Source organism: Bicyclus anynana, chromosome Z (genome assembly GCF_947172395.1).
Source record: "Bicyclus anynana chromosome Z, ilBicAnyn1.1, whole genome shotgun sequence".
NCBI lineage: Eukaryota > Metazoa > Arthropoda > Insecta > Lepidoptera > Nymphalidae > Bicyclus > Bicyclus anynana.
The window spans coordinates 2,874,233-2,888,219 of NC_069110.1; the positions used below are offsets into that span (position 1 = coordinate 2,874,233).

Sequence of the window (13,987 nt, forward strand, 5' to 3'; positions counted from 1 at the left end):
TGTATGTATTTTCTCAAATTACCATAATTATCATGACCATCATCATCATTATTATCAGCCGATGGATGTCCACCGCAGGACATTATGCCACTTGTAAGTACTAACCTAGCTCTTATCAAGCTGACTCATGATTATCAGCTCATTTGAACGTCTCACTGTACAAGAGTACCTATGTCTCCCTCCTAAGAGCTAAGAGCGGAGCTGTTCCGATGCAGTTAGGCAGGCAGAAAAATGTATAATGTTAATGATAATAACTGGAACAGACGGCTTAATTTTATTTTATTTATTTATTTATATAACACCACCAACTTTCCAACTGCCGGCTGCTACTGAGAATTTCTAAGAAGAATTAAGATCAGTGTGCCATGAGCTTGAACTAAATCAACTTAGAAGCTCAAGATTTGCTACACAAACATTGGACCGATAAGGCAGAGCAGAGAACTCAATATAGGTGTGTAAATCTCTTAATGAAGACGATGGAGATGACATGGCAACCTAGCAGAATCAAGACGCGATGCAGTTTTACTAGGCCTTTAATTTAAGGTTATTTCTATTATGCTGACAATATTACCTACTGTATTACTGCAGTTTTAAACGCATGGTTGACGATAGATGTATAAGCTCATAAATAGACACAGGGCAACTTATTGTAGGACGTATGTTTAGCAGGGATGTTACGGAGGTAACTTTATCGGAACCGATGGCCGAGTCGGAGTTTTTAAATTTAATTTATCGGAATCGGAACCTGAGTCGGAGAAAGGGCCAGAAGTGATGGCAGGAGAGAGATTTTTTTATTTAAAGACCATCAAAACATTATTCAGTCGATTTTTTTTTTAATTTTTTAATTATAAAATAAAACACAAACAATAAAAAAATATAAAAACCCGTTTATAATAGTAGACGCAGGCCGCCACCGCTATGTTATGCTTCGATCTCCGATTTAAAAGTGTCGGAGCCGAAGTCAAAAGTTCCGACTTAACGGAGCCGAAGTCGAAGGTCCGTAACATCCCTGATTCTAATATTGTAGATTGACCCTGAGTTCGGTATTGAAGGCCGTGGGTTTGATTCCCACATCTAGAAAGTATTTGTACGATGAGCAAAGGCATCAGATAATTAAATATATTTTTTTATTTATTTCAGGTACAAAAATTAGAATATCTAAGATAAACGCGAAACAGCCAATAATTCAAAAACACTAATGAAGGTAATTTTGTATAGAAAATGACAAGCAATAGTAATTTCAAATTTTAAATCAAGAACTTTTATGGAAGCCTTTACGTTTTTGGTAGAACCGTCGATTGACAATTGCGTGATGTATGACTGACAACTGTTATTCAAATTATTTAATAAGTATGGCTGTAAGAAATTCGATTTATATGTAAAGACAATGACGTGCAGGAGATATTTAATCAGGGTGGCCACTAGACATGCGAAATAAATTAAAAAAATCTTTAGTACGGGAGTTTGCTAAGACTTAAGAGTATCTAGGGCAGACAGTACATTTTTACATCTGTGGTGTGGTATGCCAATGTGTATAGAGTGTGGTTTCCTAATAAATAACTCTCCTATATTGTATTTTATGTGCTGTATAACGAATATCGGGTCAGCTAGTTGAATATAAGAATTTCTACTGCTTTACAGGCAAATAGACAAATTGTTTAGAACCCAATTTCTGATAGTGAAATGGAACGCAAGCCAAATATAGAAGTACATTGCGCAGTTAGAAAATCGGCGCGATTCCGGTAACTAAAGAGTCGGCCACACTGAAACGATCGAACAATCTTTACAGTCTACCAATCACGTAACGCTCTGGTTTAAGTACATTTCTTCTGATTGGTAGAAAATAGAGCTTGGTTGTTCCATGCAACGCTTCGGTGTGTCTGTTCCTGGAATATTCTAGAACCTTACGAATAGATATTGATTTTCTGTTGTTCTCTAACGACTCTAAAACAGTACTTCATTTCGTGTTTAGTCTTCGTTGGTTTTGGTTGTGCTTCCATATTTCTGTTAATATAATTTAGCTTATTGTTCAGTTTTAATAATTTAATTGTTTTGTGTGTGTGTGTCTGCGTTCGTGTGTATGGTAGAGAAGAGCACTACAAAAAGGCAGAATTTTAGTCAATGTAAGTATTGTGATGCAATAAGTAATATATATCTATGTATGTACCTATATATTAATTTCTATTTACGTGTATTATGTGTTGTTATGTTTTATTAATCATATAATTGAAGCGAATTCATTAAAGTTGTTCATTAAATGTGCTCTAAAAATCAATTTTTGCTGACCACGCCCAAGCTCTTTGAAAAATCAATATTCGCTATAAATAGCTGGACCACGCCCTGTTACCCGGACAAACTCTTGAGGAATCAATATTCGCTATAAATAACTGGACCACGCCCTGTCACCTGGACAAGCTCTTTAATAAATCAATATTTGCTATCTGGACCACGCCCTGTTACCCGGTCAAGCTTTAAAGCAATCAATATTTGATATAAATAGTTGGGCCACGCCCGGGCAAGCACTTGAGAAATCAATCTTTGTTATAAATTGTAGGAACACGCCCTGCTACCCGAGCAAGCTCTTTGAGCAATAAATTTTTGTGATAAATAACTGGACCATTCCCTGTTACCAGGACAAGCTCTTTTATAAATTTGTTTTTTGCTATAAATATATAATTTTGCTGGACTATGGCCTGTTACCCAGAGAAGCTTTTCGAGAAATCAATTTCTGCTATAAATAGCTTGACCACGCCCTGTTACCTGGGCAAGCTCTTTGAAAAATCAATGTTTTCTACAATAAGTAGGTCATCCACACCCTGCTAGCTGGGCAAGCTCTTTGATAAATATTCCGTAAATAGCTGATCCACAGCCTGTTCTCCGGGCAAGCTTTTTAAAAAAATCAATATTTCATAAACATAGGTGGTCCACACCCTGTTAACAACGCAAGTTACAGCTTGATACACGCATGCGCGTCCTTCATCGATTTATCCCAATGACCTTTTGCCTACGCCTTTTGCGCTATCTGTTACGCTAAAATGCCATTTTGCTGTTACGATATAAAGCCATTTTGCTGTTACGATAAAAAGCCTCGCTAATAATAATTTCCGTGATGAATGTTGCGAATGTATCACTTATTTATTTCTTAATTATTATTTTTACGGTGTTTTATTTTGAATCGAATAGAGACTATCTAGTACCTAATAAATCTATATACGTACCTTTTATAAAAATCAATTATCATTCTAAATTCGAATAATCTTTTGTTTTTGCTGTGCTTTACGAAACCTAAAGCCTAAAACATATATATCGAACAAATTGCGGATTGCTAATCTGAATTTGGAGTTAAATAAGGTGTTCAAATTAATGAATGATTACCAAGTTATATCATCAGGTACCTATATAGTAATTGATATGATTCTTTGTTTGTTTGTTGGACGTTCATATGCCGTTTTAATTAAAACTGGAAAGTATACCGACTTTTACATTCATAACGAAATTTAAATAAATTAGGCAACTTTAAATCCAAAATACAAACAAAGAAGAATAATAAATTTGTGTTCTTGCGAAATTCAGCCATTTTGATTTGATCAATACCACCTCACCCGGGCAAAGCTTTCAACGCATGCGCCTCATCGAACGACCCTTTGACCTTTCATACAAAGGAACTATTTATTCTTCTTTTCTATTCTCTTTCTTCATTTATTTATTCTTTGATCAACAATTTGGTAAATAACAGATTCTTTTAAAATGCCCTAAAACAGCACACATGCCAAATTTTGTGGAGTTACATATGAGTATCTTCCAGACGTAATACAACTTTAATATTGCAAATATTTCGTGGAAAGAAACATATTTTTGTTAAGCATTTTCTAACCTGATTCATCTTGAATATTTGGTCATAAATGATAAAAATAAAATATTACAATAAATGTTCCAAGCGAAAGTGCGTTGCTCTTTTGTGATAGATTTGAATTTTGTATGTCTTTACGTATTTATTAATTGTTGTTTATATATAAATAAAATCTTCTCTACTTTTGCCAGCAATTTTTATTGTTGTTATATTAAATTGAAATTCATCATAATGCAAAATATTAGATCGTTTCTGAGATATCAATAAAAAAACGTCGTTTTCTTTATTTCCTTGCTATACTATATAGCTACTATTTTTAGCTATGTCCAATGTCGCAGATAGCACTACGCTTGCGCCTGATTATTGATTCCCGCAACGCCCACTAGCGATTGGAAAGTTACAGCTCCGCCTAGGTGGATTTCATAATGGAATAGGCTAGTTGACACTTTTTTTAATTGCCTTAAATTGTTCATTATGGTTTTACTAGATAAAAAATATTTATCACATTTTTTTGAATACAACATACAATACAAAAATTTAATTTTTAAATATTTTTGGACAATACTAGCCAAAACATTGTCGGCCATGATGATTTATATTTTATAGTTTCATGACGTCTCGTAAGCACTAAATCTTAACCAGGTTTAGTGTTTGTTAAAATTATTAGTTCTTTTTTGTTTGACGTTCATTCCTTTAGTACATCAAGTAACATAGTCACAAAATGGACGACAGCGTTTTGGACGTTTGGAAAAATACATACTTTACTTTACTTATTCCATGTAGTATACAAAATTAATACTGTTTGTATTAAATTTGATATGAGTCAACTACCCTATTTCGCGTATTTTGCATGCATTCTTAATACTTCTAAACAAAAATCTCAGTTAATATATTTCATTAAAAAACATTTACGTCAAGAAACCAAGGGATTAGCTGCCTCGCACCCCAAACCCCTAGACATTAAAAAAATGAAGGAGTAGTGCTACAATGTGTAGAGCTGCACGCTTGTTTGCAAACAACCCCCCCCCCCCCCCTCTAGGCCGGCTACGCCCTTGTCTACGTCTGTTTTTAACAACAAAATAACCATACATTATTCTGTTGTTTGTTTAATCGTGGTTAATTGTAATTATGTTTAAACAACCGGTTAGTTAACATGATATTTTTTTTCTAGGCAGAAAAGTATTAACAAAGGCAGTCTCCAGAAAGCAGGCTGAGAGGATAGTACTACATCTAATGGCGAATAGTCCTGGGTAAGTATGTAAACATTAGTCGTTATTGAGATTGTGACGTCAGTCTTCGTTACCCACGTACCCACCTTTCCCATCATCCGTTCTGTAATATTATAATTATAATTCATTAATATAAATCAAATTTATCAATGAAGTTTTCTTTTATAGTTTTTAAATTTTTTTAACATAAAATTTACAAGAAAGTTTGTGTATTTTTTTTTTTATATAATAATCATGTAATGGAATTTACTTTTAAATAAAATACGCTCTACAATTTAATTTGTAAATTGGTTTAATTTGTTTTAATGTATAAAATTTCAGTTTGAAGGATTCAGAGGCAGATGTGTCAGTCAGCCAGGTCAGAGACATTGCGCCCAGGATCATGATGCCAGCTGCACAGGTTGTTCCACCTCTGAGCATCACTCGACGAATACTCACAAACAACGCTGAGGTGACCTTTCTTATTTCTATCCAGGACCTCTAGCCATGTTACAGATCGAATATCTATCTACAAACGCTAACGCTACGAAAACTTAAAACTGTATGGGGATTTCGTTATCGGTAGGTCACGTGATCATTGATCAACCTGTCATCGGAATTCAGAAATCAGATTCTCATACGTTTTTAAATTTTGGATGACTTCGCGTTTTTATACAAAAATATGATGGCTGTAACATGGCTAGACACCCATTTAGCATTGCTGGAAAAAGCTTATTTGCAAACCCTATATATCAAGTTTTATTGCTGCTGCAATCTTCAGATAACCATAAAGATTACAGTGTACTTTTCATTTACAGGTGACGTAAGAGACGTGAAATGGATTGGAAAAGAAAGAGATTCGATGTTGACGTGAAGAATGAATGGTAGAAGAAAGCGAGAAGATGATGACGTGAAATTAGAAGCTTCCATTGTTTTTCAAGCATTATTTTAAAGCTGCCATTTTAACGGTTTCCCTCGTTTATTAAAAAGTCTGTAACAGGAATGCAGATGACAGATTTTGCGTCGATATATCCTATTTAACCGTTTTATGAACTACTTACATTAAATTTATACTTCCTCTCTCGTAATTAAAATTTGAAATACCTAACTTATAAATTGTCAATTTCAATCTTGCTAAATTTATCTATGGAAATAGTTTTAATTAAATTACCGTCTTGTTGCTGAATTTTAATATTTGTTTAAGAATTGAACTGACTTGAAAATCATTAAATTACAAAATTTAGTTAGCTGTCAGTTTGTAGATTTAAATTGGCTGCCTGACTTACTCAAATAAGTATCTAATATTGAGGATCTTTTCGTAGACAGACAAGGAAATAGACGACTGATTGGTGTTTCTGTCAAAAGATATTCAATTTATATATTTCAAAAATATATTTTTAATTAACTGGTTACTTGATTTGCAATAAGCTGAGGATTTAAATGTGCTCACTATGTTTACTTTATATTTTTTAATAAAAGCATAATATAATAATAATCAAACTTGTTTGTCAATTATGGTCTTTTGCCTGAAAAACTGCACCGAGTATCAAATTGCCTTGTTTGGTTTTTTTTTAAAAATTCCACGGATAAGTTGTTAACTTTTTTGAGGTTATTCGACGGTTGCTATCTATCCGTCTACTACTTTCTCTGTCTACGCTTAATATCGACTTAATTATTATCGATCGCAAGTCTATAGCATCTGCATTCTTAAATCAAATTTGACTCTCCAAAAGATTTCCTAAAGTAAGCCTACTAGGAATAATATTATTTGAGTTTATGCTCATTTTTAACAGTTTTTGTTACCGAGAACAATCTCAATAAAACGGTTTTTTTGTATGTTACTCAGTTTTTACCAAATTAATGACAAAATTCTAATTTTTGATAATAATTTTCATTTATAGTACAAAATAAATATTTCACACCGTTATTATCTGGCCACAATTCTGAAAGCTATATAAATTGTTAAGTTTTAAAACAGCTATAATCTAGCATCTAGATTAGCAATCCCTTCTTGACTATTCTGCCTTCCGGTAGTGGAGTGTCTAAAGACAGGCTTCAACAGGGAAAACCAATCAAACAGAAAGTAATTAATATAAATTTAGTCAGTTCAGTTCAGACTTCAGATCAGATTTCAGATTTGTGAACGGATTTCTAACGGAGTTTGCATATACTTACAAAACCAGTCTAATCTTTCTTTATAAATTAATTTTGTTTTACATAAAATCATAAATATGTCAATCGCAAGGTATGTATTGTTGAAAATGTTTATTTTTATTCCTTTTGATATTGATTTGCATTGTTAGGTGTTGATATAATATTAAAATGTAAAAAAATGATATGAGCGTACAGCATAATGAATTTTATTATTTTTTAATTATATTTTCAAAATATTAGCATTTTAATAGTACCGAACATTTTTACTATGTTTGTGATTTAAGTAAGTGTCTATAATGTTTTCCACAGAAACGATGATTTATTTACATAATTACAACGATGAAAAATAATTATTATTATTTATCTCAAATGATTTTGAAGTCAATGATTTATAACGTTTTTTAACCTTAAACTATTTATTTTTAATTCAAATCTTGACATTTTTTATTAAATTTAAAAAGAATATTTAAAATGTATTTAGTAATAAATGTATTTTAAATAAGAAAAAGAGAAAGGAGATCTCTATTGTTAGTGGGGTACGTAGCACCGAATTAATATTTAATGGTTAAAAAAAATATATAGGACGTAGGCTTGTTACTTTTAAGTTTAAGAAAATCAAGCCCTCGTACAATTTAAGTAAGATTTTTTCATAATATATTATAATTTATTTGTGTATTTATTGAAATTTTATCGGATATATATTTAGCGCACCCGGCAACTTATGTTAAATGTTTTATTGTTATACAAGAATTCAATATTCTTGTATTTTTTATTTGAGCGATTATTCTGAACAACAAAGGTCCATAGTCTTCCCATAAGTAGATACTTTGGGCTATAAACTGCCCAATGAAATAATTTGTACTAAGTGCACGTTGTCTTCCCGACGTTAACTAGGATTACTTAGGGCTAATAATCAAATGGCTATCGCATATCTTTTGGACCAAATACTCATTTGCTATCTGTTAAATTTTCTTAGACACGTATGTAGTTTTTAAGTAAAGAATAAACTTTAATTAAATTTTTAACCGTAATTAAACCATTATTTAAATTGAGCATAATGTAAAAAACTGCTGGAATATTTTTTTTAACAAAATATAGAGCTTACCTTTCCGTTCAATTTTATAATAAATTGCCTATTCAATTCGTTTATTCTCTAAAAAGCTAAAAAATACCCTGTTTACTTAAATGCACTTATAGTTACATTTACAGCTCAGTTTAGCATTTTTGGCTTTTGTTTATATTATCTAACTATTTTAATTATCATCTGGTATTCCTATAATTGAGAAAGTCTTAGTTATAATTTTTAAATAGGTATTAATGGCGATAGTTGATTTGATTTTTGTTTTGTTTTCCTTAACACAGTTTTATCAAGCAATATAGATATAATGCTAGTTATCGTATATAGGTTGCAAGAGGGCGAGATATCCTTGTACTACCACTAATTTTAACATCAATATAATATAAAGTTAGTTATAATATTAGTTTAAGTGTAATACGCCCTATAGTAGTGTAATATTAAATTAGTAGGTAAATCGCCTCCAAAGTTTTCCAATTATAAAATAAGTAAATAATGCCTCAAAGTAAATCTTATGAATTTTCTTATTAAAACTATTCTTATTACTCTCCCAAAAAAATATTTTGTGTAATACTGTCTTGTCAGATAAAATTGTAAACATCAAAATTGCAATCAAAGAAATACCTAAATACTAAAACTATTGAATCCTCGTATTAACTTCTTCTATCATTAGGTAAATTAAGTTGAATATTTAAATGAATGAACAAAGATTAATTTAAATAAATAAAAATACGAATACATACAATAGTCTTAGTTCAGTCTTAGTTAGTCCCAAAGTTTATGACCTCTTATTTTCAAGTACCAGTATCTAAGAATATAATTTCTTTGTATGAATTATGTAGGTATGTAATTTTTTTCATAAGTTTTGATTGGTCTTTTCATTTCAATGATTTATGATTTATCTTGTTGTTAATATAATTAATATTTGTTTATCAGATTATCCCGTTGTATTGTTCGTTATGTATCTTATTTTAAACAATACGAGGATTTATTATTACAATCTGCAATTTTCATCACATTTTTTTGTAATATGTTGTTTTTTAATTAGACGTGTCTTTTTTACATTATCAATATTTGGTCCCTCTTAGTCTCAAAATATTGTAAAAGTAAAAACCTTGATGAATCTAGGTATACAGCCATATTTCCATGGGCGGGAATCAAATCCAAGGATTCTTGGTTTAAAATCTTGTAAACGGTACCATATTTGTAGACAGGTTGAAGGTTCAAATCGGCAACGTCAGCTCGATGTTCCACTGCCTGGGAACATCTGCAACACCAGAGAAATGATGCGTTGCCGCCATTTAAGGATTTGTTCTTCCGCCCCTTGAAGTACCAGATAAGTTAAACATTCTTAATTTTGTTTTACAGGCATTCACATTTAGGACAGAAACTAGTACCAAGATTTTTGTTAAAATAAACGCTAAGCTTTTTAAAAAAAATATAAAAAAGTAAAAAAAATTAGATGTAGGTCAAGAGAAGCTTTCTCATATATTCCAAAAGCAAATATTAGATGTAAGATTTTTTTGGAAACGTCATTTTGGCTAATAGAATATATCAAGTGCAATAATATAATTATAGTTAGCTTAGTTAGGACACTTTTCTGCCATTAGAATATTGAGCTAGTTAATGTAAGAGTCGCGTTAAGTGCTTTAGGAATAAAATCCAGCATCATGTATATCGTTAGGGATTTTCTTATTATAATTTTATATTATTTACGTACACATTATATTAATTTAAAACTTAAAGTTAGTTTGTCAGTCACTTTTTAATACATACACATATTGCCTATGTGTTATATATTATATAACACATAGGTAATATGTGTACAAAACCAATTTAAATTTTCGAAATAGATAATTGTCAATCAGGTTAAAAATAATGAAAACATAAATAGAAAAGTTAATTTATCTTTTTTCTAAATATTCTTTTGAAAAATATGAATAACTTCCGACATTGTTCAGACTTTGCTTTATATTTAGTTTACAATTTAACAAAAAAAATATTTTGTGGCAAAATTTTCATGATAAAAAGCATTCTTATGGAATTTAATTTAATTTATAATATCCTAATAAATATTCTAATATAATTTACTTGAATAAAAATCATAACACAATTACGTTTAAATTATTATTATTGTTAACAAATTATCGTGAAATAGCCGTTAATATTCTGTGATATTAATATTATAACAGAGTCGTGTCGTATATTAATGAATGATGTTCAATGTAGTAAATATTTTAATAATAGTTTACAAATTCAAGATAAATCGTAAAAGGCAAAATGACTTAAGTACATAACAACAAGTAATTTAAACATTTGTTTTAGAAAATTTATTATTTAAAATATCACGGTTGGTATATTTCTTTCACGCTGTAAAAATATCGGTTTTAAAGTAATGATTTGATTATTATTTATTTATTATTCCACAAAATACATATTGAAATTACGCTTAACATAATGCAACACAAGCCACAATTGGCTTTACTGTGCACTATTATCATTATTATTTATTTTTTAAATAATTATTAATTTATTTATTTAATCATTTGACGCGTTATTTATTAATAAAAAATAGTTTTATCGAGAAAAATGTTATGTATGATAAGTTGCCATGAAGACCTCGATGATGCTTACTAAATTAAAATAAGTAAATTAATACTAATTTAAAATGGCAGTTATATTTATAATGTAGTTACAATAAGCAAATGAAAAAAAGACAAAAAAAAATAAAAAAACATGTTAAAAAAACATTCCCAAAAAAAAATTAAAAAATAAAAAATACCAAAAAAATGATGTGCAGGCATTCAAAAGCAATACAAAATAGTAGAATAGTTAGACTTTTAATACTTCATGAATTCAAACATTTAGAGTTATTGTGTCCTTTGCATAAATACATACTCGTACTTACTCATACTTCTAGCTAATAGTTTGTTGTTTAGTTTATATGATACCTTTTGAGCCAATCACGAAAAAAAATTACACTATTATAATTAAGTCAGAGATTGTTTATCTAAATATGCAATAATTAAAAAATTTGTAATTGTTTCAATTTTAAATTAGGATACAATATACTTTTAAAGAATTCAATTCATATCATTTGGTTTGGGTACCAATTTAATATTTTCAATATAATGAGTTGCTATTATGTTTTGGTGTCGCGATGTAGGTACAATAAATTTGTTAAAATTATTTTTTGATAGTTATATCATTATTTATTTTTCATCTTGATGATAAATAGATCATAGGTATTATCAGCATGTAATAGTTTTAAAACATCGCTCATAAATTAATCATACAACTTTTAAAATCTTTTTTGAATAGACAAAGTTAATGTTTTTCAATTTAAAGTTATTTTTTTCACAATGCGTGATACAACTACTTTAAAGATTGTTTTAGTTAATTATATAAATTTGTAGGTTTTAACTACCTCATCAAAACCACGTTTAGTTTTAGCATAGTCTCAGTATTGCTCCTTGACATTATGCGTAGAGCATATTACTGCCAGTAGAATATTCTAATATCATTTTATACAATAGGTAGATATAAGGAATGAAAAAAATATAAAAACTCCTAACATTGAATTCTTTTTGCTACTATACCGGCAAAGGTACGAGTAAGAAAGACGGCAGCATCACAATTAGTTTTATAATAAAAGGTCTTGATTAAAATCTAATTTTGTAGTAATTTCTAATAAAAATTTTTACTTAATTACTATCGCGATTAATTACTATTTCAGTTTTAGTAGGTTACGAAATAAGTAAATTTTCTTTAATTTACTATATATTTTTTTATTGAAGAACCGCGTAGTGCAACGGCCGATCTAGTACCAAAGAAGAATTTGTTAGCACAAAAAAATAATAAATATATCTTTATTAGTTATACTTAAAGTGCTTTTCCACTAGTATAGGATAAAATAATTTAGTATAAGAAATTTACATAAAATGTACAAGCAATGTCGAAATTGTTCACATACCACATATAGTTTTAATGATATATTTGTAGAAGTATATTTAAAAAAAAAAAAAAAATGTAAAAAAAGTTAAAAAAGTAAAAAAACACAAAAAAAATAAAAAAGTAAAAAAAAAACACAAAAAAATTAAAAAAAAAGTAAAAAACAAAAAAAATATAAAAGAAAAAATACATAAAAAATGAAAAAAGGAAAAAATATACAAAAAAAGAATGCGAAGAAGATGTCCAGCAAATATTTCTTATGAGATTAAGTGAACCGTATGATTCAAAAGGAATTGAGTATTTTAATGAGGTATGTAAAAGAGGTCTCCTTATCTACTTTTACGCTATTTATAATATTAATTATACTACCTACCTATGTACTAAAAGAACTCACCAGTTGCGTGTAATTTATTTTTTAAATTTTATTTAATTTTTAACTTCTAGAATCAACAATAACTTATCTATGATTGAATTATCATATCTTTTGGACTTCAATTTGTTCTTTACACCTTGTCCAAGAGTTATCGGCATCGTACCGTCTATGTCTAAATATCCGTTGAGCGACCATCCCTAACTATTAATTTCAGATGTTACATTTTACCCAACTTCCCTGCAGAACCAGTGACGGGAACTATTATTTTAGTAAAATTTCTATTCTTTTTATTTTACTTTATACATATGCACTTTTATTAGGGGAATAGTTACGTATTGGATTATATTCATCCATCATTTTTAAATTTTTTCTTGAATAGAGTAACGACGACATCTAAAAACTAGACGAATTTTTTTTTGTCACTCAGACACACAGGCAGAAACGCAGACCTTATAAAGCTCATACTTTTTTCGTTAATGCTTAAAACAACTATGGTTTTGTATGGGTTTCCGAGCTAGATCTTGCAGGTTTCCGCATAAATTCTTGCAAATTTTGCGTGTTATATAAATATTCATGGTTTGATTCCCACTACGGATCAACTTCGGTATTTATATATTTTTCTAAATTGGTTCAGGTCTAGTCTGATGGTTGGCCATGGCTAGGTACTTCCACTGGCACAGTCCTACCAACAAGTGATTCAGCATTCCGGTACGATGTCGCTTGTTTATTCAACCTATGATGAAGGTTGGATAAACTTACATATCAGTGTAATTATTTTGACAGCATTGTCACTTACCATGCCATAAAAACTTTTTATAACAACATAAATAGAACGGTAGAAGTATGACTTTTTCCTTAAATATAACTACAAGTACCTATGTATTTAACTTTTCATTTCTGTGGAGAACGTTAAGAATACTACTAATAATAAATTTAATTTTTTTATTGTTAAGTTAGTATACAAAAAAACAGAATTGTTGTAAATGTTAATTTGGTTGTTCTAAAATATAAAAAGATTAAATATCAGTACAGTAAAAATCTAAAGTTAAAATTTACTACATATACATACATATTATTTCATTTTTCAAAAACCATATTTTTTACATAAGAATGGCAGATATTTTATTGTTTAAACCCATTGGAAATTTAAAAACTAAAATATATTGAAATTAATTAAGTCAATTTATATTATAACAACCAAATTAACACAATATTTTAATATATAATTTCTGTATCATTATGCTTACGACAATACATTTTAACTATAATGACAAAATGTTTTCTTTTTAGTTATAGTTTGGTAGAAGGCTTCGGCCACGGTTAGTTACCCTATCATTACTTATTAATTATATCTTGTCCCGGTTTCGAATCCCGGA

General features: G+C 29.5%; 1 long non-coding RNA gene across 1 annotated transcript; it reads left to right on the top strand.

Annotated features, from left to right (window-relative positions):
* The first annotated feature begins 1,954 nt into the window (after positions 1-1,954).
* LOC128199734 (uncharacterized) lies at positions 1,955-12,520 on the top strand. Its single transcript, XR_008252299.1, has 4 exons — positions 1,955-2,123; positions 5,022-5,100; positions 5,401-5,530; positions 5,877-12,520. It is a non-coding gene; the product is annotated as an uncharacterized LOC128199734 (long non-coding RNA).
* The last annotated feature ends 1,467 nt before the right edge of the window (positions 12,521-13,987 follow it).